The sequence below is a fragment of the Pan troglodytes genome, chromosome 10, assembly GCF_028858775.2.
Source record: "Pan troglodytes isolate AG18354 chromosome 10, NHGRI_mPanTro3-v2.0_pri, whole genome shotgun sequence".
Classification (NCBI taxonomy): Eukaryota; Metazoa; Chordata; class Mammalia; order Primates; family Hominidae; genus Pan; species Pan troglodytes.
In genome coordinates this window covers 109415098-109442735 of record NC_072408.2, presented here as the reverse complement: position 1 = coordinate 109442735, position 27638 = coordinate 109415098, and the positions used below count along the sequence as shown (strand labels likewise).

Sequence of the window (27638 nt, the reverse complement as noted above, 5' to 3'; positions counted from 1 at the left end):
GGATGAAGGAATCAAATGAAGTTGGACACGGCTAGTCTTTCCCTACATATGAAAAAGATTTAATTCATACACATTTTTGTACTACAAAGTCTCATTTCTGGAACTCCAAGTTGGAACAACGGGGGACCTTTAGACACCTGGGTCTCGACACAGTTGTGAGAAGTAATGGCTGCAAAAGAAAATTCTAGAGCCAGGAAAAGGCATAGACATGGTTACTTTGCATTGTACAATCATTAAGTCCAGGCACTCTGTTGGGTTCTTTACATCTTCCTAACAACCTTTGAGGTGAGTGTTACCTCCCTCACTTTATGGAAGAAGAAACTGAGGCTCAGAGAGATCACACATCTAGTGAGCAGGAAGAGAAAGACAGAAGAGATCTCCAGCCTCCTCTGCCATAGATATTTTGTATGACTGGGCTCTATAACTGGGGTCAGCTTTACTGAAGTTCAATGCATATCACCTGTTACTATAGAAATGTAGTCTCAGGTCACATCTCATCATATTACTCACATGTTATCCTTGTTTCTGGACCCAAAATTTTATACTGGACAGATCAGGTTAAAAGGAACCAACAAAGACCAGCAGAAGTAAACAAGTCCCAAAGGGCAGGCTGGTATGTATCTGAACCTGATTAGGCAATGCTCTATTCATTCCAACTGGTGGCACAGATTGGGTGGAAATGGACGGATCCGGAATCAGAGCTGTCACCTGGGAAGAATGAAGGTAGGAGGACAGCTATAGGAGCTGCAAGGAGTTCAGTCTCATGTTCAGGATAGCACCATGAAGGAATGGCAACAAACAACAGGTGGTGGGGGTCAGTAAAGCAGTGGGCATCAGAAATATCCAAGGCAAAACAGCATGTCCTGGCCCATGCAAGAACCATATTGAAAGGAAATGTTGAGAACAGGCAGCATGCATACTTGAACTTGTCTAAAGAATGGGACTTCTGCCTAGGCATGCACTGCTTCAAAGAATACACATTTAGAGCAGGAAGAGAGAAGAATTAGCAGAATAAAAGAGTAGGCTATGCCAGGGAATCCACACAAAAAGGCAGAGGCAGCTGGCACCTGGGGAGCAGGGGCCCACCCACCAGAGATGAGGACTGTAGTTCTTGTGAGGGAGCTGGCAAAACAATGCAAGTTCTGCAGCAGTGGGCAGTTGAGCAATGGAGAGGCTGATACAGAGGAACAAGATAGGAATCCAATTTCCAACAGGATAGATAGTATAGGCATATCTCTTTACCTGAATTTAACCTATTTCTAAAAACCTGTTAAATAGCAAATGTTCAAATAATTGGAGCTTACAGGAGTCCCTTATTTTAAAATAGAATAATAATAATAATAATAATAATAATAAAAATACATTAGCAGTCCTTCCTAAAACCTCAATGTTCTGACATGTCACGAAGAAGTCATATTGCAATCCATTAAGGATTTGTGCATAATATAAACCAACATACTTTAATAATTTTTCTATTGTCTCATGTGTAGAAAAAAATTGTATGCATGGCATATGAGAACAAAATTATAATAAACATACATTTGTATGCAGTTATTTGCTTAGTACGCTTTATATCTTCCAAATTTTCTTTCAATGAAAGGACTTCACACAACATTTCAGGCTCACCAACTTTCCCTGCAGTCTTTTCTACTTTCTTAGGAGACATCACCACTTAATTTGGGGGGATGACCATGACAATGTATAACATACTCATTTCTGTAGCCTGAAAGTAACCAGAGACAATACATAAACAAATGGGTGTGGCCGAGCTCCAATAAAATTGTATTTGGCTGGGCGCAGTGGCTCCTGTAATCCCAGCACTTTGGGAGGCCCAGGTGGGCAGATCACCTGAGGTCAGGAATTCGAGACCAGCCTGGCCAACATGGCGAAACCCCGTCTCTACTAAAAATACAAAAATTAGTCAGGCGTGGTGGCGGGTGCCTGTAATCCCAGCTACTCAGGAGGCTGAGGCAGGAGAATCACTTGAACCTGGGAGGCGGAGGTTTCAGTGAACTGAGATTGTGTCATTACACTCCAGCCTGGGAAACAAGAGCGAAACTCCATCTCAAAAAAAAAAAAAAAATGTTTTTACAAAAGCAAGTGGAGAATTGGACTTGGCCTGTGGACCATAGCTGGCAGATTTATCTTTTAAGAAAAAAAATTCTGTCTTGATACCAATGGACTTGTTTCAGGATTCTCAGAATCTATGGACTTGAGTTTTAAAAATTCAGACTCAATTTTATGCTCAAAATATGTTCTTATGTCATTAACATACTTTTGATTTGTCATGGATAAAATGATGTTTTTCTTTACAACTGGCAAGAGTTGTTTTCAAGGTTATCTTTGAATGAAGAGACTAATTAAAATCTATGTATGTTTGTGTGTGTGTGTTGTCATTCGACAGTATCTTTAGATATCTGATTTTGAAGGCAAAAATACAAGGATAATGCAATGGTTATGCCTATAATTCCAGCACTTTGGGAGGCCAAGGTGGGAGGATCACTTGAGTCTGGGAGGTCAAGTCTACAGTGAACAATGATTACACCATTTCACTCCAGCCTGGACAACAGAGGAAGATCCTGTCTCAAAACAACAAAAAAAAAAGAACAAACAAAACCCTCACAAAGATGAAACCTACCTAGCCTAAGTACTTCAGAAAAGTTCTTCATCCCCCAATTTCTTCCCCATGAAAAACATAAAAAACAAACAAAAACACTACAAATGTTTGTAACTCAGCCAGGCATAATGGTTCATGCCTGTAATTCCAACACTTTAGGAGGCTAAGGCAGGAGAATCACTTGAAGCCAGGAGTTCGAGACCAGCGCTGACAACAAAGTGAGACCCCCACCTCTACAAAAAAATTAAAATATAAAAAAAATTTTTAATAAAAAAATTTAAAAAAAATGTTTCCAACTCTTGGCCAGTTCAGCCTACTTCTTTCCTAACTTGGCATTTATGAGGTGCCTAGCATCTTGGTAGGCTGGCAGTCAGATAGAACTATTATATTCCTTCTCTTTCCTGCCAAAGAAATGATTTCATGTCTACTGTCTACTACTAGTTTGGCAGCACACAACCACAGCAACGAGCTTTTTACATTCAGGCATAGATAGGCTTGCATACAATTTCTGATCTGCACTTTCAAAGCTGCTCCCAAAGAAGCAACAAAAACACATGAAGAGGATGATGAAAAGAGATAATGATTTCATCTCTTTTGATGATATTGAAAAAGAGATGATAATGAAAAACTAACAATGATACTCCTTACCTCCTCTGAAATCCCAAGGTTAGAGCTGATTGTAAATCAACTCCTGGGCAAAGAAAAATTCATTAGAGTGTTCAATTCATCAATTCTTCCAATGCATATTTATTGCATACCTCTTTTGTGTCATGTGTTCTATAATCATTGGGTATAAGAAAAATAAATAAGACACAGTCAAAATCCTTAAGGAATTTCTGGTCCAGAAAGAATAACAGCAGCCAAGGAAAGTGGCAGTTTTTGTGTGAGTTTTGGCAGTTTGTGTTTTTCAAGGCATTGGTCTATTTCATCTAAGTTGTCAAATTTATAGGCATAGAGTTGTTATTATTCTTTTAATGTATGAAGATTCTGTAATGATATTCCCCTTTATTCCTGATATTGGTAATTTATGTCTCTCTATTTTTAAAAAGGGTTTTCTCGGTCATTTAGATAGAGCTTTTTATTAATCTCTTTTAAAATATATAATGGCTTCATTTTTTTCTATTATCTTTATTTTCCATTTCATTGCAATGTATGCTCTTTATCATTTCTTTTTTTTTGCTTTCTTTGAGTTTAATTTTATCTTCTATTTACTGTCCCTTTAGGTAGAGGCTTTGATTGCTTGTTGTTCTTCTTTTCTAATACACACATTTAATACTATGATACTACTAAATGCTAAAATAAGTATTTAATACTATAAATGGCCCTTGAAGCACTACTTTAGTTGCATCTTACAAATTTTGATATATTGTACTTTCAGTTTTATTAAACTCAAAAATGTTTTCTAATTTCTCTTCAGACTTCCTCTTCACTCACAGGTTATTTAAAAGTATGTTGTTTAATTTCCAAATATTTGTAAAATTCCCATATATCTTTACGTTATTGATTTTAATTTTAACTATTTTATGATCAGATAACATATGCTGTATAATTTAAAGTTTTTTACATTTGTTAAGTTGTTGGGTTTTTTATTCTTCACTGTGGTCCAGGATATGGTCTATTTTGGTGAACATTCATATAGAGTTGAAAAAAATGTGGTTTTAGTTCTTGTGTTCTGTAAATGTCAATCAGATAAAGTTCATTGGTTGTGTTCAAGTCTACTATATTTTTGTCAGTTTCCTTCCTAATCCTTTATCAATTACTGAGAAAGGACTGTTGAAGCTTCCTATACTTATGGATTTGTCCATTTATCCTTTTAGTTGTATTAATTTTTGTTTCATGTATTTTGAAGCTGTTTTTGGTATATATACACATTTAGAACTCTTATGTTTTCTCAGTTAATTAACTTTTTTTTCATTACGCAATTTTCTTCTATATCTCTGGTAATTTTTTATGAAGTCTACTTTGTCCGATATTAATATATTCACTCTAGCTCTCTTTTCATTAGTATTTGCATATATTTTCTATCCTTTTACTTTTAACCTATCTATAATATATACATTATATTTAAAGTGGATTTCTTGTAGATAGCATATAGTTCTGTCTTTTTTAACAACAACAAAAATCTATCTCTGTCCTTTAATTATTGTATTTAACTATCTACATTTAACGACATTGTCGATATGGTTAGATTTATGCCTACCATTTTATTATTTTTTTCTGTTTGTCCTCTCTGTTTTTCTGTTCCTCTGTTCCCCCTTTCCTGCCTTTTTAATTATTTGAATACTGTTCAATAATTTCATTTTAATTTCTCTGTTGGCTTTCTGGATATATCTTTTTGTATTATTGTTTTAGTGGTTACTGTAGAGATGAGAATATTGATGCCTAACCTTTCACAGTATGGTTAGAGCTAATATCTTACTACTTCAAGTAAAATACAGATGCCTTGCAACCAAATAGCTTCCTTTACTCTCACCCTTTATGTTATAGTTGTCACATGTATTGCATCTGCATAGACTGAAAATCCCATCAGACAATGTTAGAAATTTTTCTTTCAACAGTTATATAAATTTTTAAAGAATTTTAAGATGAGAAAAAAGCTTATTATATTTACCCAGCTATTTGCCATTTCTGTTGCTCTTTCTTCATTCCTGAAGTCTTTAGTATCTGGTATAATTTTCTTCCATCCTGAATAACTTCTTTTAGCATTTATTTTAGAGCAGGTCTGCTGGTGACAAATTCTCTCCATTTTCTTTCACCCGAGAAAGGTTTCATTTTGTTTTCATTCCTGAAGGATATTTTTGATGGATACTAAATTCTGGGTTGATAGTTTTTTTTTTCTTTCAGTGCTTTAAGGATGTCATTCCACTATCCTCTAGTCTCTGTGCTTTCTGATGCAAAATTATCAGTTACTTGATGCAAATCAGCCTTTTGTATTTCAAAGCCACTGCATTTTGAGATGTGTTGTTGGATAACAATAGATAACTGAAAGATCCTCAAACTCTGTATTCTGGTCACACTGAACCTCTTTTAGTTTTTTGAAAGCCATTCACTGTCTTTCTTCTGAGGCTTCACACATATTATTCTCTCTGCATGTGAGCTATACCCTTACACCCATAGCACACATCTATGGCACTCTTTCAAATGTGCCATATTACCTCCTCATCTTTCAGGTTTCAGGCTGTTTCTTCCACCTAAAGGATCTTCTTTGATGCCCCCTGCTCAATGAGTCTAAATCAAGTGCTCCTCCTACATACTCTAACAACACAAACTGTGCTTTCCATATCACAGTTCTAAAATAAAATAAAACTTGTATGAGCACCTACTACATGCTAGGTCTTGCACTAACTGCTTTGCATGAATCTATGAAACAACCCTGTTATTGCTTCTATTTTCTCAGTGAGGAAACTGAAGAACAGAATGGCTAATTTACCTGCCCATAATCACAGAGTACAGCTAATTAGTGGTTGAGCCAGGATTTGACCCAGATGGACTGGATTCAGAGCCAGGTCCTTAGCCACTATTTTAAGCGGCTTCTAAGTTACCCCACTACATTATAATAATCGTTATACAGTTCTGTATAGCTAACAATAATCTAGGCTTTGTAAAGAAAAAAACTATGTCTATCTTGTTAATTCTTGGTATCCTTATTGCTTAGCGTAATTTAAGGTACATAAATGACAATCAGTAACTGTGTGACATCAAAATACTATACTTTATTTCCCATCTTATCTGTATGTGTTGCCTCTATACTATGAATTTCTGTAAGTTAGATATCTTCAATTTTCATCCATCCATCTCTAGATTCAGAAGCCTAAAATATGGTAGCTTTTCAATAAATATTTCACGAATGTAGGATTGTTAAATGAAGAGAAAACATGTAGTGTGGAGGTTAACATGTTTTATGGATCATCAACAGTGCATAGACCCTACTTAGTGGAGCCAGGAACTCAATATCAGTGGTAAATAAATGAAGGTTAAATGCAGACAAATAAGGGCCAGGATTTCTGGACTCAATTCTCTATCAAAGGTTATAAAACTCACTGGTAAGTAGTCCAAAAAATTGAACATAAAATAATAATATACTATTTTTAGCCTACTAAATTATTGAATTGAAATTAATAATACAGAATTATTAATTTAGCAAGGATATAGTGAAATGATGCTAGCATTATCATGCTCATGAAGATTTAAATTGGTATATTTGTATTAAGTCATTAAAAATATTCATAGACTTGAAACCATAATTTCTTTTACAAGAGTCTATTCCTACAGAAATAATGAAAAATGTGAACAAAGATTTAGGTGCCTGCATTAGTTAAGAACTGCTTTTAAAAGTCAGAATCAGTTGAAACTATATAGACCTTAAGTTTTTGTTTAGTAAGACGTGGAGACATGATCAATCACCATCTATATGCATAGAAAAAAAGCCTAAAAGAAAATATTTCAAAACATTAGCAGTGATTAGCTCTGGGTGATGGAATTACAAGTGATTTGAATTTTCATGTTTATACTTCACTGTATTTTTCAATTTTTCAACCATTGGCATGCATTATTCTTTAATCGGATGAAAACAATAAGTGTTACCCAAAAAACTGCAAACTAAGTTTGCAGCTGACCACAAGACCCATCATAAATAAGCAAGCTGGAGTGAGCCATTTCAAGAAAACAGACGTAATAACTGACAGGGTGGTGGGAAAGCATGCAAGCCAAAGGCCCTTCTCCTTTAGCAAAGGAAAGATTATGTTGCTAAAGACACCCTGGGAAAAGAGTGCAGGCATCAAGGAACAAGAAGATCCAAGAATTGTTGGAAGGAGAACATATAGGTTTACATCTGCCTATTAAATATGTCTTGGAGGAAACTTTAAAGCAAACAAATCCAAGCTCTCCAGTGGTCTAAGTGAACTGCCAATCCACAGTCAGAGCCAATTCAAGCTTTGGATCCTTAACTTGAAGGCTGTTAGTGGGAAGGGAATTGGAGACCTAAAACCTTAATTCATAGCCCACACCTCTCTATGTGCACTTTGTTTGGCCTGCACTTTACTCAGGACCTGCTTGGTTGATAGTTTCAGTCTGTTGACCTCCCTCCCCAAATCTCTGATCGTGTCTGGTCACCAGGACATTTGAGAGATTATGCAAGAGTTCTCTCTAGCTCTCCATCTAATTGTCCTGCAGGAAACGAACATTTTCATACATCAAAACCTCGTTCAAAAATAAAAGTGAGGATTTCATTTCTTCTTGAGTCTGTACTGCAATCTATGTCATGGACATACTGTGCTTAGTTATATTGCAAGGACAATGTCTAATAATCCTCTTTATATTTCCATAGTGCCAACCCCAGTTGTGGGCAATATTTCATACAAGTGATAGAAGATTATCAATAAATATGGATTGATTGACTGATTAATGTTTTTCCATTGATGCTTTTCCAGAGATGGAGTGGCAAATGCATTCGTTGCATTGAAGTTGCTGTTCCTCCTCTAATACTATATAATTGGATTTCAAAAATCGGTCACAGCACTTTTTCTGAAGTGCTGAAGAGATCCCCAAATAGTGCCCCAAGATGACATTACCAATGTATTGGCACGCAGGAGAACGTCTATTTGCCATCTATTCTTTTTTGTTTTTTTTTAATACTTTAAGTTCTGGAATACATGTGTAGAACATGCAAGTTTGTTACATAGGTATACACGAGCCATGGTGGTCTGCTGCACCCATTCACCTGTCATCTACATTAGATATTTCTCCTAATACTATCCCTCCCCTAGCCCCCAATGCCCTGACAGGCGCCAGTGTGTGATGTTCCCCTCTCTGTGTCTGTGTGTTCTCATTGTTCAACTCCCACTTATGAGTGAGAACATGTGGTGTTTGGTTTTCTGTTCCTGTGTTAGTTTGCTGAGAATGATAGATTTCTGCTTCATCCATATCCCTGCAAAGGACATGAATGCATCCTTTTTTATGGCTGCATAGTATTCCATGGTGTATATATGCCACATTTTCTTTATCCAGTCTATCATTGATGGGCATTTGGGTTGGCTCCAAGTCTTTGCTATTGTGAATAATGCTGCAATAAACATACATGTGCATGAGTCTTTATAGTAGAATGATTTATAATCATTTGGGTATATAGCCAGAAATGGGATTGCTGAGTTGAATGGTATGTCTGGCTCTAGATCCTTGAGGAATCACCACACTGTCTTCCACAATGGTTGAACTAATTTACACTCCCACCAACAGTGTAAAAGCATTCTTATTTCTCCGCATCCCCTCCAGCATCTGTTTGCTGACTTTTTACTGATCACCATTCTAACTGGTGTGAGATGGTATCTCATTATGGTTTTGATTTGCATTTCTCTAATGATCAGTGATGATGAGCTTTTTTTCATATGTTTGTTGGCTGCATAAATGTATTCTTTTGAGAAGTGTCTGTTTATATCCTTTGCCCACTTTTTGATGGGGTTGTTTTTTTCTTGTAAATTTGTTTAAGTACCTTGTAGATTCTGAATATTAGCTCTTTGTCAGATGGATAGATTGCAAAAATTTTCTCCCATTCTGTAGGTTGCCTGTTCACTCTGATGAGAGTTTCTTTTGCTGTGCAGAAGCTCTTTAGTTTAATTAGATCCCACTTGTCAATTTTGGCTTTTGTTGCCTGCCTTACAAGAATTCCTGAAGGAAGCACTAAATATGGAAAGCAAAAACTGGTATGAGCCACTGCAAAAACATACCAAATTGTAAAGACAATCGATGCTATGAAGAAACTGCATCAAATAATGGGCAAAATAACCAGCTAGCATCATAATGACAGGATCAAATCCACACATAAAAATTTTTAACCCTAAATGTAAATGGGTTAAATGCCCCAATTAAAAGACACAGATTGGCAAATTGGATTAAGAGTCGAGATGCATTGGTTTGCTGTATTCAGGAGACCCATCTCACATGCAAAGACACACATAGGCTCAAAATAAAGGGAGGGAGGAAGATTTACCAAGCAAATGGAAAGCAAATAAAAGCAGGGGGTGCAATCCTAGTCTTTGATAAAACAGACTTTAAACCAACAAAGGTCAAAAAAGACAATGAAGGGCATTACATAATGGTAAAGGGATCAATGCAACAAGAAGAGCTAACCATCCTAAATATATATGCACCCAATACAGGAGCATCCGGATTCATAAAGCAAGTTCTTAGACACCTACAAAGAGACTTAGATTCCCACACAATAACAGTGGGAGATTTTAACACCCCACTGTCAATATTAGACAGATCAAGGACACAGAAAACTAAGAAGGATATTCAGGACTTGAAGTCAGCTCTGGACCAAGCAGACTTAATAGATATGTACAGAACTCTCCATCACAAATCAACAGAATATACACACTTCTCAGCACCACACATACTTATTCTAAAATAGACCACATAATTGGAAGTAAAACACTCCTCAGCAAATGCAAAAGAATGGAAATCATAACAAACAGTCTATCCAGAGCAAGGTGCAATCAAATTAGAACTCAGGATTAAAAAACTCACTCAAAACTGCACAACTATTTGCAAACTGAAAAACCTGCTCCTTAATGACTACTGGGTGAATAACGAAATTAAGGTGGAAATAAATAAGTTCTTTGAAACCAGTGAGAACAAAGACACGATGTACCAGAATCTCTGGGACACAGCTAAAGCGGTGCTTAGAGGGAAATTTATAGCACTAAATGCCCACAGGAGTAAGCAGGAAAGATCTAAAATTGACACCCTAACATCACAATTAAAAGAACTAGAGAAGCAAGAGCAAACAAACTCAAAAGCTAGCAGAAGACACAAAATAACCAAGAGGAGAGCAGAACTGAAGGAGATAGAGACATGAAAAACCCTTCAAAAAATCAATGAAACCAGGAGCTGGTTTTTTTAAAAAGATTAACAAAATAGACAGCTAGCCCGACTAATAAAGAAAAAAAGAGAGAAGAATCAAATAGACACAATACAAATGAAAAAGGGGATATCACCACCAATCCCACAGAAACACAGAGTATCATCAGAGAATACTATAAATACCTCTATGCAAATAAATTAGAAAATCTAGAAGAAATGGATAAATTCCTGGACATATACACCCTCCCAAGACTAAACCAGGAAGAAGTTGAATCCATGAATAGACCAATAACGAGTAATGAAATTGAAGCAGTAATTAATAGTCTACCAACCAGAAAAAAAGCCCAGGACCAGATGGATTCACAGCCAAATTCTACCAGAGGCACAAAGCAGAGCTGGTACCATTCCTTCTGAAACTATTCCAAACAACAGAAAATAGGGACTCCTCCCTAACTCATTTTATGAGGCCAGCATCATCCTGATACCAAAACCTGGCAGAGACACAACAACAACAAAAAATTTCAGGCCAATATCCCTGATGAAAATCGATGTGAAAATCCTCAATAAAATACTGGTAACCTGAATCCAGCAGAACATCAAAAAGCTTATCCACCATGATCAAGTCAACTTCATCCCTGGGATGCAAGGCTGGTTCGACATACACAAATCAATAAACATAATCCATCACATAAACAAAATCAATGACAAAAACCACATGATTATCTCAAAAGATTCAGAAAAGGCCTTTGATAAAATTCAACAAACCTTCATGCTAAAAACTCTCAATAAACTAGGTATTGATGGAACGTATATCAAAATAATAAGAGCTAATTATGACAAACCCACAGCCAATATCATACTGATTGGGCAAAAGCTGGAAGCATTCCCTTTGAAAACCGGCACAAGACAAGGATGCCCTCTCTCACCACTCCTATTCGACATAGCATTGGAAGTTCTGGCCAGGGCAATCAGGCAAGAGAAAGAAATAAAGAGTATTCGAATAGAAAGAGAGGAACTCAAATTGTCTCTGTTCACAGATGACATGATTGTATATTTAAAAAACCCCATTGTCTCAGCCTAAAATCTCCTTAAGCTGATAAACAACTTCAGCAAAGTCTCAGGATACAAAATCCATGTGCAAAAATCACAAGCATTCCTATACACCAATAATAGACAAACAGAGAACCAAATCATGAGTGAATTCCCATTCACAATTGCTACTAAGAGAATAAAATACCTAGGAATACAACTTACAAGGCATATGAAGGACCTCTTCAAGGAAAACTACAAACCACTGCTCAAGGAAATCAGAGAGGACACAAGCAAATGGAAAAACATTCCATGCTCATGGATAGGAAGAATCAATATCATGAAAATGGCCATACTGCCCAAAGTAATTTATAGATTCAATGTTATCCCCATGAAGTTATCATTGACTTTCTTCACAGAATTAGAAAAACTGCCTTAAATTTCGTATGGAACCAAAAAGAGCCCATATAGCCAAGACAATCCTAAGCAAAAAGAACAAAGCTGAAGGCATCATGCTACCTGACTTCAAACTATACTACAAGACTACAGTAACCAAAACAGCATGGTACTTGTACCAAAATAGATATATAGACAATCAGAACAGAACAGGAGGCCTCAGAAATAGCGCCACACATCTACAACCCTCTGATCTTTGACAAACCTGACAAAATCAAGCAATGGGGAAAGGATTCCCTATTTAATAAATGGTGTTAGGAAAACTGGCTAGTCATATGCAGAAAACTGAAATTGGACCCCAACCTTACACCTTACATAAAAATTAACTCAAGATAGATTAAAGACTTAAACATAACACCTAAAACCATAAAAGAAAACCCAGGCAATACCATTCAGGACATAGGCAAGGGCAAAGGCTTCATGACTAAAATACCAAAAGCAATGCCCTCCATTCTACAGAATAAAGTCCAAGCTTCTTAGGCCCCAACAGTCTCACCACAGCATTTCTGCCATTACAGGATCGCATGCATCCCAAGCAATTGCTGCACTTTCATGCCTCTCAGTCCCCAAATCTAATCACTTGTTTTTCTTTTATGTATCTATCAGTTGGCTTTTAGTTCAGTTGTAGCATTTATTAACTCAAACTTGGAATCTTAATATTATCCATAATAGCATCAGCCTTTGAGAGTCAAAATTCCTTTCTTTAGCATCAAAAACTTTCATGAATTTCTTCCTTACAGAAGGCAAGGACTGTGTCTGTCTTAGCCATTCATGTAACTCTAGTACCCAACACAGTAGCTACCCACATGGTAGGTGCTTTTTTTTTTTTTTGACAGAGTCTCACTCTGTCACCCAGGCTGGAGTGCAGTGGCACAATCTCAGCTCACTGCAACCTCCGCCCTCTGAGTTCAAGAGATTCTCCTGCCTCAGCCTCCCAAGTAGCTGGGATTATAGGTGCCTGCCACCATGCCCAGCTAATTTTTTGTATTTTTAGTAGAGACAGATTTCACCATCTTGGCCAGGCTGGTCTTGAACTCCTGACCTCGTGATCCATGGGCAAATTATATCCTTTAATTGATAAGTATATAATAACCAAATGTGATTATGAATTTATATTTTCTCATGAATTTACATTTCAGAAATTACAACAACATCCATTATTTTTAAATAATGGTCAAGTTTAAAGTATAATAAACTTTCTCTTTAGGGGGGTTTCTGGTTATTAAAATATTTAATACAGTTAAGTAGATATAAGTTATTCAGAGAATAACTACTGACATCCAAAGACTTCGAAGACAGTAAAAACTCAATACTAAAATTAGACCGAACATAATTCTCATTGTTATTATGATTCAGGAGGCACTTCATGACCAAGCAATACCCTAGGGCCATCATTATGCACCAATTGCTCTTCCCAGCAATAATTGTTAATAGAAATTTCTGGTAGTTAAATGCCAGATTAACAAGCTGTTCCTGCCTTTGGAGCCCATGTGTACACAGGCTCTGCCAGCCCCAAATTGAATGAAATATATATTGGTTCTACTGGTTTTAGAGTTTTCTCAGTAGAGTAATTCAAAGTCCAATTGCATTTGGGGGGATTTCAATTGGTCTCCAACATGGCCAGTTTCTACACCTGCCTCCAAATAATATGTCATTGATCAAGCATATTAGGTTGGCATTGGTTAGCAATCCCAGGCTCTACTTTTTGTGAATATGTGTGACCTTAAGAAAATCATTTAGCTTCTGTCTTGTGGAGTTCCCTTTTCTTTACATTTTAAGTTCTTTATTATCTCTATTATAATTATCATAATTACCACCATAATCTTTCCCTTGTGTTTTATAGAGATAATCATAGTGTCTACCTCATAGTGTTTTTGCACAGGCTACACATATTGACAATACTTCTCAGGTAATAGATGCTCAGATAGAACATAACCATTATTATTATTGTGATGTGGTTTATTCTCTGCCCATCATTGAATAGAAAACTCCTGACCAAAAAGCATCATCCCCTACCCACCCAGGAATGCTTACTTATCCATTCAATTTATTGAGTGTTTATTTGAGTCTCCACTTGTGCTCCATTCTCTGAGTCAGGCATCAGAGAAAATAAAGATAAAAGAGACCTAGTGTCTACTCTAGAGGATCTCAGAGTCTAATAGGGGAAACAGACACACAACTCGACAGGTATAAAACGATGTGGTATGTGCATACCCACTGACAAAGATGAGGGATTTCTGGGGGAAATAATACCAATGCAGGGTCTTAACAATAAAAGAGAGAGCAGAGCAGGGTGCAGGAAGAAAATGATGAGCAGTCACTGGGAAGAAGATATTCCAGATAGAAGGAACACCTGAACAAAGACAGAAAGACAAGAAAGAACTTGAGTTTGCTTCAGAGTATGGGGACTTCAAATGGTTTGAAATTGCTGAAATATAAAATACAATGTAAGAAGTGGCAAAGTATGGGAGTGGTCAGCAGGGGCTAGATCACAGACGAACTTTTAGATAGTGAACCACTGAATGCTTTAAACACAGACCTGAAACAGAGAAGTGGCACTTTTCACTGCCTCACTGTCAGAGTTCCCCAGTTCATGAAAGGTTCTCTAGACAGGGTAAGATTGAACTATGGCAGTGGCCCAAGGCAGGAAGCATAGGAAACCGTTTGCTCTTGAACTAATGAGTGCCCAGTGGGAAGTCCTATGTAGTTGATTAGGTTTGGGTCAAAACTCCCAAGAATAGAGAATTTTAGAAATGTCCATTTGGATTGCCTCCCTATTTTCCAAGTTAAGCCCAAAAGCTGGACAGACAAATGAGCTTGTGTAGTGAGTTTCTAAATCTTTGAACAAGTCCAGAGGAGACCCCTTACTTCATGGAAGCTGTGTGTCCTGGCCTTAACCTGCCCATCTCGGTTGTGCTTAAAGCCCACTAGAGCCTGCTCTGTGTTTAGGACATAGTTAGTGGAAACTGAGGGGTCTGTGCTTACAGACTAGCAAGGGTGTGCTCACAGGTGCCTCACAGGCCCATGACCCACTGCTTGTAGGCTTGTATTCCAAGAAGTTCAGCATTCCCACAGCTCAGCCAACTTTGGACATAAATGTCCCAAAATCAGCAAATAAATGCTGTATTGTGGCCAAGGCAACAGCAGCTGCTTCTGAGAATATAATGGGGTAAAGAAGGGACACAGAATGCTTTCCACAGGAAACAGGAATAAAATGAATTAAAACTCCAATGCTGGATTTTTATTGTTAAGAACCTTTTAAAAAAGATATAAACACCCTATGTTTATGCAAAGTAATGTGGAGAATTGGGTTCTTGATCTAGATAGTTTCAAACAAAAATATTTTTAACACATTCATCTAAAATATTTGGATCATTGAGGGGAAACATCATTTATTGTTTGAGTTATCTGGAATTCCCCACTTCACTGGATTGTATAGACACAGTTCTGAATTATATTTGTCCCAAAAGAAAATACCAGAAATTCTGAATTGAGAAAAAGGGTTGACATTTGAGGGGAGGAATGGGCCTCCTCAAAGCAGTCCAAAAAATTTTTAATAGCTTCAGAAAAATCAACAAGAAAGAAAAGGGTGTTGTAAAATGCTTTTAACTTTTTCTCTTGTTCTCAAGCCTACACAGAGCCCCTCTTCACCACAGAGTAGAAACATGCTCCTTCAAATTCAAAGCAGCCTACCTGAATGATCACATTTAAATCCCATTTAATCTGGAAGAGTATGAGCAAACATCTGCCAACACATCAATAATGAATTTGGTCACTTGGGTCTAGGGCAAGAAAGTCATCCAAGATCGAAAAGGATGCAGTCTTTGAAGGTGGCCATAACAGGGTTCGTCACAGTGTGTGACGGATCTCAGATGCATTTCTCTTGAAGAAGCCAGAGTACAAATGAATTTGAATTTTTAGAGAACAGATAATCCAATGACTGAATCTCGAAGATTGTAAGAATGAACGCCAGGATGTTAATCATTCTCCTCCTTGTCCTCAGTGCCCTGGGCCATCTGTCCACCTAAACATTTAAATAAGATTTCAAAGCATCAACAACATGCATCATCTATCAACAGCTTCCAGGCACTGGAGAGGTATCATGATGGTCCAGATTATCTGGTTTTCTTAAGCCTTTTCAACATGTAAGATGCCTCAGTAATACACTCACTCACCTACACGAAAACATACACACCAGATGATACAGTTATAATTCTTTTGAAGCTTGTTTATGAATGATACCAAAGTATAACTATGTTTTTATCCACAGTCTATAGAGACAGCCAGATCTGGCCTTCAGATGCTTGACAATTCCACAGTTCTCTTCACACCAAACCTCAGTGCTATTAACTGGTAATGTATTTATCTCCTGTGGTCAAATTTCTCCAACCAAACTAAATTTCCTGGAAGGCAAAGATTGGGATTCTCCCTTTGCTTGTCTTTTTCATAGCAAAGTATTGGTTATGGGATGGGCTCAATGAAAGTTGTATGTGAACTCGGAGGTACATTTAAAAGAAAAACACATGTTTTCTGGTTTATGGCTAATCCTATCAGACTTGTCAATTTAAAAAGATAAAAGGCTTAATGATAGCTTTTGGAACCCAGGAGTTGGTATTTTGGGGGTAATTACACATCCTCAATGAAGAAGACACTTGGCTGGGTGTCACTGTAGCTCTGAGCCCTCAGTATAGCTCATACTATACTCCTAGGTCACTACAAAAAGACCTAAAACTCAGGGCTTAACTTCTAGGAAATGAGTGCAGGAACCTCAGTTATAAAGATCAATTTGTATTTTCTATCTGCCAGTTTTGGCACATTTCACCATGAGAACACAAGTTCTGAAATCCCCAAAGAGGCCCAGAAGATTACCAAGCTAATCAACAAAGCAGAACTGGCTTTGGTGCATATAAAGGGATTCATCCCAGGGAATTTTGCAAAACTTGAATATATGGAGTACGTAGCCCTAGTGATTTCAAATAAGCCAAGGGAAACAAATGAGGCTTTATTTGGGGTTATATAAAATGAGACCATGTCAGAGACACAAATCACAGGGGGAAATGTTTCAAATCCAAGGAAAACCACAGCTAAACGTTCTCTGTCTGGACAGTTTGCCCTTCAAGAGATGTGAATTTACCCGAGGTCAAATAGAGACCAAGGTCAGAGGCAGGACCTGAAATAAAACCCTTAATTTTCAATTTGCTCCAAACCCAGGCTGAGTATTACACCCAAGGCTAAAATAAGCATTGTATCAGAAATCTGTCAGCCTTGAGCAAAAGGAAATAAGTTATTTGAAGTCATAGAAATCCCATTGTTAAACAATTTGGTTTTAGGCTACATTTAGGCACTTTGAAATGTGTAGAGGGTTCCACAGGGAAATAGCTTGCCAATTGAGCAGTGATATTGAGAAATGCTCAAATGCCCTGTGTACCCCTATGTCATATACAAAGTGCTTTCACATGCACTATATCATTTGATTTTCATAGTCACTCTGTAAAGTACACAGGACAGGAAAATATCTCTGCCTTTTATGGAGAATACTGGGGCCACAAGAGGTTAAGGAATTTTTAAACTCTAATGGCTAACAAGGGGTAGTACAAGACTCTGAGTCTGCTGCTCTTTATACCCATCATGTTTCAATAAGTAAATGTATATTCTCTGCTCTCACTGATTGATGTGGGCCTCTGCATGCAAGATGGAAGGAATATAAAGGAAGAACTCTTGGTCTCAAGGAGCTGGTTGCGAAGACAGGGCTGATAACAAATACTGTTCTTCATCAAATTTAAGAAGCTCTTAAGTTATCAAAAGATCTATTTTTTTCCCAATGGTGTTAAAGTGAGAAAAAACATGGCTGATGGTGAGTTGTAGGATGTCAAGAATTAAAGATGTGTCCCAATTTCGAAAAAGTTGAAAGTGAAAAAGATTTCCTTCCGTCTTAGAATCCAAGAACTAGGGTAATCCAAGACAATATTTTATAAATATAATATATTATATATATAATACTGTCTTTGATTATATATATAATGTATAATAAATATAATATTGCCTTGGATTTTATAATATATCTGAGAGGTATCAATGTCTCCTTTCAGTTGCAGAAACAGTCTACAGTGGAGCAAGGTGAACTAGTTAGTAAGTGGCCAGATTGGGGTTCAAACCCAACTCCATTGGCTTATAGAGTTTGATGAGCTGATGGGGTATGAATGAGACCGTGCTCTGTGGGTGAAATGTGTGACACCTTTTGAGGTGTCTCTGGTTGGAATTTCCTAAGGAATAGACAAGCCACCTTGGGTATGGTGTAAACCATAGCATAAGACACTCTTCAGGGGACTTTAGGACAGCAAATCTTCATGTTAATATGAAGCATGAACCCTGAAAAAAATAAAATAAGTACAGATTTCTCAGTAACTGAGAGGGAATTGGATTTAATACTGTGCCCAGACACCTTATAGATACTGGCCAAAGCTAGAAGTGACAAATGCTACCAAAGCATAGATAGAATTTTTCAAAAGACCTTGAAATTGCCCACATCAAATGAATCATGCTGATCTTGAAAAAAACTAACTCAGTCCTATGGCCATGCTACTCAGAAGAATCTGTCCTCTCAGCAGCCACTTTGTTGAGTTGTAGAGGAAAGGGGAATGGATTCTCTGTCTTTGTAAACAAAGAAAGCTTAGAGATAGCAGGAATAAGAGAAACACAAGTCTGATAAAACAGGAAGGAGATGAAGGGAGACCTTTTCAAGCCTAAAGACAATTGATCATTCAAATTACCCTATAAATACATATTATCTGTAAAGGTACCTTTTACCATGCTGCCCCAAAGAATGCTCATTCCTTGGTCAAATAAGTTTGAGAAATTCTGAATGTTATATTCTTATCCTAAAGGCTCACAACACAGATCAGCATATTAAAGACACTGATAAATCCGGCAGGATGGAGACCTGCTTCACTTTAATAGCATTTAAGTTGGCAGAATTGAAATTCAACCCCGGTCTATCTTTGAAGCTCATTTTCATAACCACTCTGCTGTACTCCTCTATTCTAAATGAATATTTTTCTCTTCAATTTTGAAAAAGCTAAATTAAACATAAAAAGAGAAAGTAAAACACACATATCTATATGCCCAACACTAGAAATTAAGAAGCATCAACATTTTGTCATTTGTTTCTTATTTTTTACATTAAAAAAATGGAATGAGAACATTCCAGAGTTGAAGAGTTAGAAAATTGAATTCCCTTTTGTTCCCCTTCTCAGTCTCTCCCTTGCAAACACTATACTGAAATTGGTATATATTCTTAGAAGTGATGTTTTTCTATTTTATAACATACATGTTCGTAAGCAGTATCTAGCATTCCACTTTTCAAAAATGTTATATAAATACTATCATACTATATGTATCATTCTAAAATTACTTTTTTCATTCAGTATAACATTTCTGAAGCTAATCTAACTATTATTTAAACTGTTAAGTGGCATTTTATCATATGAAGACAACAGAGTTGATTTATTTATTTTCTTACAGATGGACATTAAGTTACTTCCAACTTTGCTATTACCAAATAATAGTGTAATAAATATTCTTGTTCTTGTGTCCTTGTGCACTTTTAGGGAGATTCCCTAGGGTATATACCTAGAAGCAGAGTTTCAGGGTCATGGAGTTTGCATATTTCCAATCTTACAGGAGACTGCCAAATTACTCTCAACTGACCTTCTTGTCCTTATTCTATTTAGCCCACACAATCCCAAAACACAAGAGAAAAATAACAGAGTTTTGCAAAAAGAGTCAGCAAACTTGAGGTCCAAGCTCTAACTGTGACCTTAAGACAGTCACTGAAAATTTTTCCTTCTTAGTTTCCTCAGCTGGAAAATGGAGTTGATAATACTTTGCCGAACTTATTCCCTGGGCGTTAAAGGTGAAGACAAAATTGAGACAGTGAATGTGCTTTGTAAACTAGGAGTGTTGAACCATGTTAATTATTTCTGTTAATAAATACACACACATAAATCAATCATTTTTCAAATTTCTGAGTGTCTACTGTTTAGCATGCATTAGTAACAATTTAGCTCTTACACAAAAGAAAATGTAGGTTAGTGACTATAGTTAATTTTTTTCAGTTTCTTAAGTGCCACGGTAGTAGTGATAGGGAAAGGAGGCAGGAAAATTCTGGGAAGAAGAGGGCAGGTCCCTGGCAAGTGCACCACCCTAAAGCCTGGAATCATGGCCCAAAGTGAGAACACACATTACTGTTTTCCCGCTTGAATGTTGCCACTTCCAAAACCACCCATGGCCCACCCTGCCCCTAATCCTGTGCCCATAAAACCCCCCAGGCTCAGCCAGCAGAAGAGGCAAAGAGGAGAAGCAGCAGGATGTCATAGACTATGGTTGGACATGGAGAGAAGCAGCTTGACTTCATAGGGTCATCTTGATGGCATTGCTTCAGAGAGGAGTCCAGCTGGGAATGGCCGGATTCTGGAGAAAGATGAACTTCCTGCTCTGTCCCCTTTCAGCTCCCCTTCCTGCTGAGTGCCACTCTAATCAGCAATAAAATCCCCCACATTTACTATCTGCAATTTGTTTATGCAACCTCATTCCTCCTGGATGCCGGACAAGAACTTGGGTATGGGTGCAAAATGCTGTTGCACTGACCTTCCACTGAGCCGTTAACACTTAAGCCATCCACAGACAGCAAAGCTAAAAGAGCGTTAAATGTAACACTCTTTCTGGAGCTTCAAGGGTTGCAGGTGCCCCCCTAGATGCTGCTGCAGGGCTGCATGGAGCTTTGCTCCTGCTGATGCCCAAAAGTGCTCATCCTGGCTCCTGCACCCTCTCACCTGTGTTTCCCATCGTGTGAGGGTTGGAACATAGCAGGACCAAGTGAGTGGAGTCTGCCCCTGCTGGTACTAAAGCAGCCAGATAGTTCTAGTACTAATGCACTCCAGTTCCTGCCTGCAAAGGGGTCAGGGAAAATTTCCTGCTTCATTTTGAAGGATTGTCTGGAATACATCAGAAGGGTGAGTACATGCAAAAAGGTAGATCTCTCTCTTCCTGCCCTCAGACTTTCCTGTGAGCTATGCCACTTGCAGGGAACAGGATGCAACACTGCCATCTCTATCTTTTGGGTAAAAGGAATGTTGGCTCTGTTTCTCTCACAGAAGTCTTGCTGTCGCATAGGACCAGAATAAAGTCCTGAGGCAACTGAATGCATCTGGCCAAGGCCACTCCTCAGTGTTGCCAGAAGGCCCCCAAATCCAGTCCCCAACTGCCCATCAAGTCGTTGGACAAGAACTCCAGACTTTTCTATGGTACCTTTCCTTTCTTCTTTCACAGTTTGAAATGGCTCCTATCCTTTCATAATGTTAAGTGTTTTGCTGCAAACTGCAGAAATATTAAGTAGAATGAGCGTTGGCTCCAGCAATCAGATATGCAATTCAGAACAATGTGATTTCCATTTGTTCTTGGAGATGCCATCCCCTCCCCAACCCCAACAGCTGCAGGCACACATGGCACGCAGTGGCTCCCGTCTTCACGCCCTCCCCTCCCAGCTGGGGCACTTGGGCACATCTGCAGCATGCACATGCCACTCCCAATGGCCACAGGCGGTGGGAGAGAACCACGGCCGCCGCCAGGGCTCCAGGGCAGTCTTGGGGGCCAGGGACCCCATGTGGCCAGCTGGCCAGAGTTTCCTGCTCACCACCCCCTCCTGCCAAGGGCGCATAGAGCCATCCCTCCCCTGACCAAGGAGTTCAGCTTGGTCTGAACTGGGGGAGGGATGCAGTGATTAAAGGAACCAATTTGCATAGGGCAAGGGGTTCTTCTCCTTAAGCTGTTTTTTTCCTCTTTCCTTTTCTATGCAAGAGGGTTCTTTTTCTACCTCAGCACTCTGCTTATAATAGGGAGGCAACAGAGGAATAACCTCCACCAGCTAACGACTGCAAAATTGGCAAGGGCCATCTGGGGCCTAATCCAAATGAATCCATGCCACTCCTGAGATACCATTTTTGTCCCAAACTCAATTCCAAACTTTGGGTTGAAGCCTTAGAAAGGAAAACCAGATCTGAGGGATACAAAGTGAGGCAACAGGCACCGTATAAATGGGCAGGACCAATTCCTGCCAGTTAAGCTCCTGCTTCATGGGAGGAGGCCATGTGCCATGGCATAGATAAGGCCCAGGGAACTCAAACGTTGCCGACAGTAGGGGGGATGGAGGCGTGGGTGAGTGCAGACAATTTGTAGTCTCTAGGCCTTCCTTGCTTCATGGGCGCAGGTCGCAATGGCACCCATGGGTGGCGTCCGTGTAAGGTTGCCAGATCTTGGGGATAACAAAACAGAAAAGGGGGATGCCCGCTTTCTCTCTCCCTCACACCCTGAGTTTTCACTGAAAGAAGGAAGGAAAATGAGGGAAGCCTATTTCCCTGTCTTTCAGAATGGCCAACCAGCTATCTTCACCATCCTCAGTCTATACTCCTCTGGAGTGTATCCCGAATCACTGGGACTGCTTTGACCCTCAGACTCTGGAAGAAAAATGCCTCATAGCCCTCTGCACAAAGATTTGGCCAAATTATAATCTGCAGGAAGGACTGGCTTGGCCTCAGGAAGGAATCATTCATTTTGATACCATCCTGCAGTTGGACCTTTTCTGTAAACATGAAGGCAAATAGTCTGAGGCCCCATATGTGCAGGCTTTCGATACCTTGAAGGGCAAGTACCTTGCCAACAGTGTAGAATTGATCCAGCCCTCCTACTTGCCCTCTCAGGAGAGGCTGCTAGGGGCAATCCCAGGGAACTAAAGAAATAAACCCCAGAGGCACCTCCAGCAGGGGAGCCAGTTCCCTCCAGCCCTGCTCCTCTGGGCCTACCCTGTTCTCCCTTTCCAGCTTCTCTCTCACTTGCTCCCTCCTAGAAATCCTTACCCTAGACAAGCCCCAGTCTCACTCTTGCCCCTCCAACAAATACCTGGTGAATTTGGCCCCAGTAAGGTCCAGGTCCCCTTCTCTCTGCAGGACTTAAGGCAAATTAAGGGGGATCTTAGCAAGTTTTCAGATGACCCTGACAGACATATAAAGGCTTTCCAGAATTTAACCCAAGTATTTGTGTTTTTGTTGTTGTTGTTATTGTTGTTGCTGTTGCTGTTTTGAGATGGAGCCTTGCTCTGTTGCCCAGGCTGGAGTGCAGTGGCGTGATCTTGGCTCACTGCAACCTCCAAGGTTCAAGCAATTCTCCTGCCTCAGCCTCCTGAGTAGCTGGGATTACAGACACCCACCACCATGCCTGGCTAATTTTTTATACTTTTAGCAGAGACAGGTTTTCACCATGTTGGCCAGGCTGATCTCTAACTACTGACCTCAGGTGATCTGCCCACCTTGGCCTCCGAAAGTGCTGGGATTATGAGCATGAATTCCCGGCTGAACCCAAGTTATTTGAACTCTCCTGGAAAGATGTTATGTTACTTTTGAATCAAATCTTGACTAACTGAGAAGCAGGCCACTCTACAAGCAGCAGAGGGATTTGGGGATGAGCTTTGTATCACACATAGTGTCAGGGAAGGGGTTGAACTTTATCCAACTGGAAGAGAAGCAGTACCATTGGATGACCCTGGATAGGATCCCAGTGATGAGATGGGAGAATGAAAGAGGAGTTACTTTCAGGTGTGCATAATAGAGGGCTTACGCAGGATTAGAACTAAGCCTCTCAATTATACCAAGCTATCCAGGACAGTCCAGGGATTTGATGAGAATCCTACTGCCTTCCTGGAGAGGATAAGAGAGGCCTTCATAAGGCACACCTCTCTATCTCCTGCTTCAGTTGAGGAACATCTAATCCTAAAAGATAAATGTATTACTCAGGAAGCCCCTGATATCAGGGGGAAGCTGCAGAAAAAGGCCCTGAGACCAGATAGTACTTTAGAGAACCTCCTCAAAGTGGTCACCACAGTCTTTTACAGTAGGTCACTGGAATAGATTCTTAAATTTATTATACCCAAATAAAGACCTGGGAAGTTGACAGTTATCGCCATCAACCCAGAAGAGCACCCAAAGTTCCAATGTAAATAGATGGGGGACATCAAGCTAAAAATCACAAAAGATAAGTTTTAATAATTAACCTTCCATGGATATCCTCCTTATAGTCTTGCCTATGCTTGCTGTTTTTACTTTTTTTCTGTTCTATATCATGGGGTACAATGTTGTTTTCAGAACGGTTAGTATATTTCACTTATTTCTGTAAACTTTGGCACTTGATTCTCTCCTTTTAGCTCCTCTTTGTATAACACACATTTGATCCATGCATACTTAACCTTGTAAAACTTGTTTCTTCTCACCGATAAGCCATCAAACTCTAAACAGGCAACTGGAGCCTTGGACGATGGCTCCCTTTTGCTAGGAACTCTTAGGTAGACCTCTGGAAGAAATCTGACTCCCATTCTCCCCAAAACAACGCCCTCTGGCAGCAGGAAGTAACTAACTTCCTGTATTCTAACTGCAGTTAGATGTGCCTCTTCAGAGGGGGGAAAAGATACAGACAGGAGGCAGGGAAATTCTGGGGAGAAGAGGGCAAATCCCCACCCTCAAGCCTGGAATGGTGGCCAAAAGTGAGAACATGCATTCCTGTTTTCCAGCTCAAATGTTGCCTTTTCCAAAACCACCTATGGCCCTCCCAACCCCCCATCCTGTGCCTATAAAAACTCCAGGCTCAGCCACCAGAGAGAAGAGAAACAGCTGGACATTGGAGACTATGGTTGGACATCGGAGGGAAGTGGCTTGACTTCAGAGGGACAGCTTGATGGCATTGCTTTGGGGCCAGACTCCAGAGGAAGATTATCTTCCCACTTCATTTCCTCTTCAGCTCCCCTTCCTACTGACAGCCACTTTCATTGGCAATAAAATCCTCCACATTTACCATCTCCAATTTGTTCGTGCAACCTCATTCCTCCTGGATGTTGGACAAGAACTCGGGTGCAGGTGCAAAAGGCTGTCACACTGACCCTCCACTGAACTGTGAACACTTAAGCCATCTACAGATGGTAAAGCTAAAAGAGCGCTGACTGTAACACTCTTTCTGGGGCTTCAGGGGTCTCCAGAATCCCCCTAGACACTGCCATGGAGCCACACAGAGTTTTGCTCCTGCCAGTGCCCAAAAGTGCTAGCCCCAGCTCCAGTTCACCTGTTCTCCCCCTTCCTGTGAGGGGTGGAGCACAGCAGGACCAAATGAGTGGTGTCCATCCCTACCAGCACTGAAGTGGCTGCTGGCTATTTCTAGTGCCCGGGCACTCGAGTTTCACCCATGAAGAGGTCAGAGAAAATTTTCTGCTTCAGTAGGTGCTTTATCACAAACTTCTCATTGTTTATAATTCTAAAATTCACTTGTCAATTGATTGGTTGAAATTCAAAACAAATTTTCTTTTTTGTGTTATTTATGTATTATTGTTACATAATAATTGTACATGTGACTTTGTCCATTAAACAACTATGACGAAATAAGCCAACAACTGAAGAACAAAAGGAAGAATGAAATAATCTTCATTGTGAACAATAAAAATTATTCTACAAAGCAAGCTTAAGCATGGCTTATGATTCTCTTAAGTTGTTTCTAAAGATGTACCACTTTTGAATTTCTTGGGGTTTGCAAACTCAAACTAATAAGACAAAACAAAACAAAAAACCAAGGCACTTGTAATCTATCCTTTGATTTTGAAGGAGGTTGATAGAGTAGGATAAATAATTCTTTCACAAAGATATTTCACTGATAACGTGTTCATGTATTTATTCAAATTGAATCTGTTTTCTGAAAACAGCTTTATTATCTCCTAGTGTTAGTATCTCACTCTGCTTTTAATTACACATAACTGAGTAGTATTCACCATCATTTGCCAGCCAACCAACACAGCACTATGTTCTTCAAAGAACAATGCATGCTCTGATTATCTTTACACTGAATTGTTCACCTGATAAAAAAATGAAAATATATACCTGTAACTTTTTGTGAGTTTCCTGTTTCTATTTCTGCTCTGAAGAAAGTGGCATGAGTTAACTAATAAATTGGCAACCCCACTAGCTCAAAAACACTCCCCTGGGGAAATATGTGTTAAATTAGCATTGCTGATCAATGCTTTCAAGAAGACGATACAATTATAGCCAGATAAACACATTTCACATACAATTTGAGGATTAATATTAGTCTCTAACAACCTAGAAACCAAGATCATAATTACAGACTGCCATTTACCCTCATTGTCCAGGTAACTGGCCCTCAATATATGACCAGTTTGAAACCTGGGAGTCTTGAGAGAACGCATCGGGTCTGCTGCAAAACAAATTTTTCAAAAGAACACTGATTAGGTGATCTGTATCCAAGCTTGTCTGTAAATATTTTAAGGGCAAACGGAACCAACATATACAGAGTACAAGGTATATGTAATAGAAGATATGCTAAATAATTTTGCACATATTATGTAACATATTCTCCCTAACAATCCTGTGATATAGTCTTAATAACCCCATCTCACAAATAGGGAGCTTAACTTAAGGTCCAGAGAAGTCAATTAAACTGCCTGAGATCACACAACTAGAAAACAATTGAGTCAAAATTTGGACCCAGGACTGGTGCTACACAGAAGTGCAGTGGTACTTCACCATTTACAACACCAAGTCTATATGAAAGTAAATGCCAATGAGTGGCAAGAAAAGGTGTGATAGCTCTGAGAATGTGTGTGCCCCTGGCCAGAGCCACTTCAATCTTCCAGTAACACATGAGCAGTAAATGTGGCAACTCAAGTATTAGTTCTCTGTCCAGCAAGCATTAGCAGAGAAGAAGGAACTACAAAAAGAAAACATGCTTCTTAGGGATTACAGACAGAACTGTTTTCCAAGCCTGTCAGAGCAGAGTGACCATCCTGTAATGACTAACATCTGTATAGCTCTCCATGGCTTACATACGGAAGGTATCTGTAAAATGTAGAAAGATGAAAGAGAATTTTGATGTATGATAGTTGGGATCTTAGAGACTTTCTCATCTTTTGTTGTTGTTGTTGTTCAAATAAGTGCTCATAAATCAGAGTGTATGTCTACACTATATATATATTACTATAAACATGAAGGTATGAGAGAACTATTGAAACTAAACATGAAATCAAGTAAACCTCTTCAAGGACAAAATTCCTTTCTATCAAACCCCATTAAAATTGTATGTGAAGCTGCAGTAACCAATTGGTACAAATAATATAAAGAAAATTCCCATTCACATCAACAACAAAAACTAAAAGCAAATTATAGATCAAATTTCACTTAGAACATAGTCTGGTTTTGATATCATTGTTAAGCTGGCCGTACAAAATATGTTGGCTGGCTTCCCATCTTTTTTTATTGTTTGGAACAATTTGAATAAGATGGGAATTATCTATTCTGTAAGGTTTTGCTGGAATTCACCCATAAAGTCATCCAGGCCTTGTGCCTTTTCTTAGGAAATATTTCTGGCTTCTGTTTCAATTTCTTTTAGTTTATTGGCCTATGGCGTTGGGCTCATTTTGACAACTTATATTTTCCTAAAATATTCTGATCATTTAGTTTCTCTATGGTTAACTTTTAGTTTTATGTTACTGCATACAGTGAACATGGTTTATATAATGTCAGTCTTGATGAGGCCTTCCTTTGTGGCATGGTATATAACCATCTTTTGCACCTGT

General features: G+C 38.8%; 1 long non-coding RNA gene across 1 annotated transcript in view; it reads right to left on the bottom strand.

Annotated features, from left to right (window-relative positions):
• The window catches only part of LOC134807595 (uncharacterized), a 95693-nt gene extending 90295 nt beyond the window's left edge, over positions 1–5398 (bottom strand). Inside the window, exon 1 of the long non-coding RNA XR_010148439.1 lies at positions 5229–5398. This is a non-coding gene — a long non-coding RNA (uncharacterized LOC134807595). The remainder of the gene's footprint in view (positions 1–5228) is intronic.
• Positions 5399–27638: the final 22240 nt, after the last annotated feature.